Consider the following 6399-nt stretch of genomic DNA (forward strand, 5'->3'; position numbering starts at 1 on the left):
CTTTTCAAAGCCGTGCACCTGGTGATTGAAAACGTGCATCTGGTAACCCAAAAATTCAAATATGGTTCTAAATACACTTGCAGGTGTTCCAGACATCCATGCCCGCTATGGGAGCACCCTACTACGGCCCTCTATCAATGGGGGCCCGTCCTGAGTGCTTTATTTACTGTTTAAAATTTCACGATGGATACTGATTGCTATACAAGCGGTAACCCAAAAACACAAATATGGTCATAAATGCATTTAACGGTCATTCTGATTTTAATGCCCGCTATAGGAGCACCCTACTACGGCCCTCTTTCACTCAGGGCCGTCCTGGGTGCTTTATGGACTGTTTGACAAGTGCTGGAGGAGGAAATAGAGCCGTGCACCTGGTGATTGAAACCGTGCATCTGGTAACCCAAAAACACAAATATGGTCATAAATGCATTTAACGGTCATTCTGATTTTAATGCCCGCTATAGGAGCACCCTACTACGGCCCTCTTTCACTCAGGGCCGTCCTGGGTGCTTTATGGACTGTTTGACAAGTGCTGGAGGAGGAAATAGAGCCGTGCACCTGGTGATTGAAACCGTGCATCTGGTAACCCAAAAACACAAATATGGTCATAAATGCATTTAACGGTCATTCTGATTTTAATGCCCGCTATAGGAGCACCCTACTACGGCCCTCTTTCACTCAGGGCCGTCCTGGGTGCTTTATGGACTGTTTGACAAGTGCTGGAGGAGGAAATAGAGCCGTGCACCTGGTGATTGAAACCGTGCACCTGGTGATTGAAAACGTGCATCTGGTAACCCAAAAATTCAAATATGGTCCTAAATGCATTTAAGGGTCATTCTGATATTAATGCCCGCTATGGAAACACCCTACTACGGCCCTCTCTCTGTCGGGGGCGACCTGAGTGCATTATGGACACTTTGAAATTTCACGATGGATACTGATTGCTATACAAGCGGTAACCCAAAAACACAAATATGGTCATAAATGCATTTAACGGTCATTCTGATTTTAATGCCCGCTATAGGAGCACCCTACTACGGCCCTCTTTCACTCAGGGCCGTCCTGGGTGCTTTATGGACTGTTTGACAAGTGCTGGAGGAGGAAATAGAGCCGTGCACCTGGTGATTGAAACCGTGCACCTGGTGATTGAAAACGTGCATCTGGTAACCCAAAAATTCAAATATGGTCCTAAATGCATTTAAGGGTCATTCTGATATTAATGCCCGCTATGGAAACACCCTACTACGGCCCTCTCTCTGTCGGGGGCGACCTGAGTGCATTATGGACACTTTGAAATTTCACGATGGATACTGATTGCTATACAAGCGGTAACCCAAAAACACAAATATGGTCATAAATGCATTTAACGGTCATTCTGATTTTAATGCCCGCTATAGGAGCACCCTACTACGGCCCTCTTTCACTCAGGGCCGTCCTGGGTGCTTTATGGACTGTTTGACAAGTGCTGGAGGAGGAAATAGAGCCGTGCACCTGGTGATTGAAACCGTGCATCTGGTAACCCAAAAACACAAATATGGTCATAAATGCATTTAACGGTCATTCTGATTTTAATGCCCGCTATAGGAGCACCCTACTACGGCCCTCTTTCACTCAGGGCCGTCCTGGGTGCTTTATGGACTGTTTGACAAGTGCTGGAGGAGGAAATAGAGCCGTGCACCTGGTGATTGAAACCGTGCACCTGGTGATTGAAAACGTGCATCTGGTAACCCAAAAATTCAAATATGGTCCTAAATGCATTTAAGGGTCATTCTGATATTAATGCCCGCTATGGAAACACCCTACTACGGCCCTCTCTCTGTCGGGGGCGACCTGAGTGCATTATGGACACTTTGAAATTTCACGATGGATACTGATTGCTATACAAGCGGTAACCCAAAAACACAAATATGGTCATAAATGCATTTAACGGTCATTCTGATTTTAATGCCCGCTATAGGAGCACCCTACTACGGCCCTCTTTCACTCAGGGCCGTCCTGGGTGCTTTATGGACTGTTTGACAAGTGCTGGAGGAGGAAATAGAGCCGTGCACCTGGTGATTGAAACCGTGCATCTGGTAACCCAAAAACACAAATATGGTCATAAATGCATTTAACGGTCATTCTGATTTTAATGCCCGCTATAGGAGCACCCTACTACGGCCCTCTTTCACTCAGGGCCGTCCTGGGTGCTTTATGGACTGTTTGACAAGTGCTGGAGGAGGAAATAGAGCCGTGCACCTGGTGATTGAAACCGTGCATCTGGTAACCCAAAAACACAAATATGGTCATAAATGCATTTAACGGTCATTCTGATTTTAATGCCCGCTATAGGAGCACCCTACTACGGCCCTCTTTCACTCAGGGCCGTCCTGGGTGCTTTATGGACTGTTTGACAAGTGCTGGAGGAGGAAATAGAGCCGTGCACCTGGTGATTGAAACCGTGCACCTGGTGATTGAAAACGTGCATCTGGTAACCCAAAAATTCAAATATGGTCCTAAATGCATTTAAGGGTCATTCTGATATTAATGCCCGCTATGGAAACACCCTACTACGGCCCTCTCTCTGTCGGGGGCGACCTGAGTGCATTATGGACACTTTGAAATTTCACGATGGATACTGATTGCTATACAAGCGGTAACCCAAAAACACAAATATGGTCATAAATGCATTTAACGGTCATTCTGATTTTAATGCCCGCTATAGGAGCACCCTACTACGGCCCTCTTTCACTCAGGGCCGTCCTGGGTGCTTTATGGACTGTTTGACAAGTGCTGGAGGAGGAAATAGAGCCGTGCACCTGGTGATTGAAACCGTGCATCTGGTAACCCAAAAACACAAATATGGTCATAAATGCATTTAACGGTCATTCTGATTTTAATGCCCGCTATAGGAGCACCCTACTACGGCCCTCTTTCACTCAGGGCCGTCCTGGGTGCTTTATGGACTGTTTGACAAGTGCTGGAGGAGGAAATAGAGCCGTGCACCTGGTGATTGAAACCGTGCACCTGGTGATTGAAAACGTGCATCTGGTAACCCAAAAATTCAAATATGGTCCTAAATGCATTTAAGGGTCATTCTGATATTAATGCCCGCTATGGAAACACCCTACTACGGCCCTCTCTCTGTCGGGGGCGACCTGAGTGCATTATGGACACTTTGAAATTTCACGATGGATACTGATTGCTATACAAGCGGTAACCCAAAAACACAAATATGGTCATAAATGCATTTAACGGTCATTCTGATTTTAATGCCCGCTATAGGAGCACCCTACTACGGCCCTCTTTCACTCAGGGCCGTCCTGGGTGCTTTATGGACTGTTTGACAAGTGCTGGAGGAGGAAATAGAGCCGTGCACCTGGTGATTGAAACCGTGCATCTGGTAACCCAAAAACACAAATATGGTCATAAATGCATTTAACGGTCATTCTGATTTTAATGCCCGCTATAGGAGCACCCTACTACGGCCCTCTTTCACTCAGGGCCGTCCTGGGTGCTTTATGGACTGTTTGACAAGTGCTGGAGGAGGAAATAGAGCCGTGCACCTGGTGATTGAAACCGTGCATCTGGTAACCCAAAAACACAAATATGGTCATAAATGCATTTAACGGTCATTCTGATTTTAATGCCCGCTATAGGAGCACCCTACTACGGCCCTCTTTCACTCAGGGCCGTCCTGGGTGCTTTATGGACTGTTTGACAAGTGCTGGAGGAGGAAATAGAGCCGTGCACCTGGTGATTGAAACCGTGCACCTGGTGATTGAAAACGTGCATCTGGTAACCCAAAAATTCAAATATGGTCCTAAATGCATTTAAGGGTCATTCTGATATTAATGCCCGCTATGGAAACACCCTACTACGGCCCTCTCTCTGTCGGGGGCGACCTGAGTGCATTATGGACACTTTGAAATTTCACGATGGATACTGATTGCTATACAAGCGGTAACCCAAAAACACAAATATGGTCATAAATGCATTTAACGGTCATTCTGATTTTAATGCCCGCTATAGGAGCACCCTACTACGGCCCTCTTTCACTCAGGGCCGTCCTGGGTGCTTTATGGACTGTTTGACAAGTGCTGGAGGAGGAAATAGAGCCGTGCACCTGGTGATTGAAACCGTGCATCTGGTAACCCAAAAACACAAATATGGTCATAAATGCATTTAACGGTCATTCTGATTTTAATGCCCGCTATAGGAGCACCCTACTACGGCCCTCTTTCACTCAGGGCCGTCCTGGGTGCTTTATGGACTGTTTGACAAGTGCTGGAGGAGGAAATAGAGCCGTGCACCTGGTGATTGAAACCGTGCACCTGGTGATTGAAAACGTGCATCTGGTAACCCAAAAATTCAAATATGGTCCTAAATGCATTTAAGGGTCATTCTGATATTAATGCCCGCTATGGAAACACCCTACTACGGCCCTCTCTCTGTCGGGGGCGACCTGAGTGCATTATGGACACTTTGAAATTTCACGATGGATACTGATTGCTATACAAGCGGTAACCCAAAAACACAAATATGGTCATAAATGCATTTAACGGTCATTCTGATTTTAATGCCCGCTATAGGAGCACCCTACTACGGCCCTCTTTCACTCAGGGCCGTCCTGGGTGCTTTATGGACTGTTTGACAAGTGCTGGAGGAGGAAATAGAGCCGTGCACCTGGTGATTGAAACCGTGCATCTGGTAACCCAAAAACACAAATATGGTCATAAATGCATTTAACGGTCATTCTGATTTTAATGCCCGCTATAGGAGCACCCTACTACGGCCCTCTTTCACTCAGGGCCGTCCTGGGTGCTTTATGGACTGTTTGACAAGTGCTGGAGGAGGAAATAGAGCCGTGCACCTGGTGATTGAAACCGTGCATCTGGTAACCCAAAAACACAAATATGGTCATAAATGCATTTAACGGTCATTCTGATTTTAATGCCCGCTATAGGAGCACCCTACTACGGCCCTCTTTCACTCAGGGCCGTCCTGGGTGCTTTATGGACTGTTTGACAAGTGCTGGAGGAGGAAATAGAGCCGTGCACCTGGTGATTGAAACCGTGCACCTGGTGATTGAAAACGTGCATCTGGTAACCCAAAAATTCAAATATGGTCCTAAATGCATTTAAGGGTCATTCTGATATTAATGCCCGCTATGGAAACACCCTACTACGGCCCTCTCTCTGTCGGGGGCGACCTGAGTGCATTATGGACACTTTGAAATTTCACGATGGATACTGATTGCTATACAAGCGGTAACCCAAAAACACAAATATGGTCATAAATGCATTTAACGGTCATTCTGATTTTAATGCCCGCTATAGGAGCACCCTACTACGGCCCTCTTTCACTCAGGGCCGTCCTGGGTGCTTTATGGACTGTTTGACAAGTGCTGGAGGAGGAAATAGAGCCGTGCACCTGGTGATTGAAACCGTGCATCTGGTAACCCAAAAACACAAATATGGTCATAAATGCATTTAACGGTCATTCTGATTTTAATGCCCGCTATAGGAGCACCCTACTACGGCCCTCTTTCACTCAGGGCCGTCCTGGGTGCTTTATGGACTGTTTGACAAGTGCTGGAGGAGGAAATAGAGCCGTGCACCTGGTGATTGAAACCGTGCATCTGGTAACCCAAAAACACAAATATGGTCATAAATGCATTTAACGGTCATTCTGATTTTAATGCCCGCTATAGGAGCACCCTACTACGGCCCTCTTTCACTCAGGGCCGTCCTGGGTGCTTTATGGACTGTTTGACAAGTGCTGGAGGAGGAAATAGAGCCGTGCACCTGGTGATTGAAACCGTGCACCTGGTGATTGAAAACGTGCATCTGGTAACCCAAAAATTCAAATATGGTCCTAAATGCATTTAAGGGTCATTCTGATATTAATGCCCGCTATGGAAACACCCTACTACGGCCCTCTCTCTGTCGGGGGCGACCTGAGTGCATTATGGACACTTTGAAATTTCACGATGGATACTGATTGCTATACAAGCGGTAACCCAAAAACACAAATATGGTCATAAATGCATTTAACGGTCATTCTGATTTTAATGCCCGCTATAGGAGCACCCTACTACGGCCCTCTTTCACTCAGGGCCGTCCTGGGTGCTTTATGGACTGTTTGACAAGTGCTGGAGGAGGAAATAGAGCCGTGCACCTGGTGATTGAAACCGTGCATCTGGTAACCCAAAAACACAAATATGGTCATAAATGCATTTAACGGTCATTCTGATTTTAATGCCCGCTATAGGAGCACCCTACTACGGCCCTCTTTCACTCAGGGCCGTCCTGGGTGCTTTATGGACTGTTTGACAAGTGCTGGAGGAGGAAATAGAGCCGTGCACCTGGTGATTGAAACCGTGCATCTGGTAACCCAAAAACACAAATATGGTCATAA

Source organism: Oncorhynchus kisutch, unplaced genomic scaffold (assembly GCF_002021735.2).
Source record: "Oncorhynchus kisutch isolate 150728-3 unplaced genomic scaffold, Okis_V2 scaffold681, whole genome shotgun sequence".
Taxonomy (NCBI): domain Eukaryota; kingdom Metazoa; phylum Chordata; class Actinopteri; order Salmoniformes; family Salmonidae; genus Oncorhynchus; species Oncorhynchus kisutch.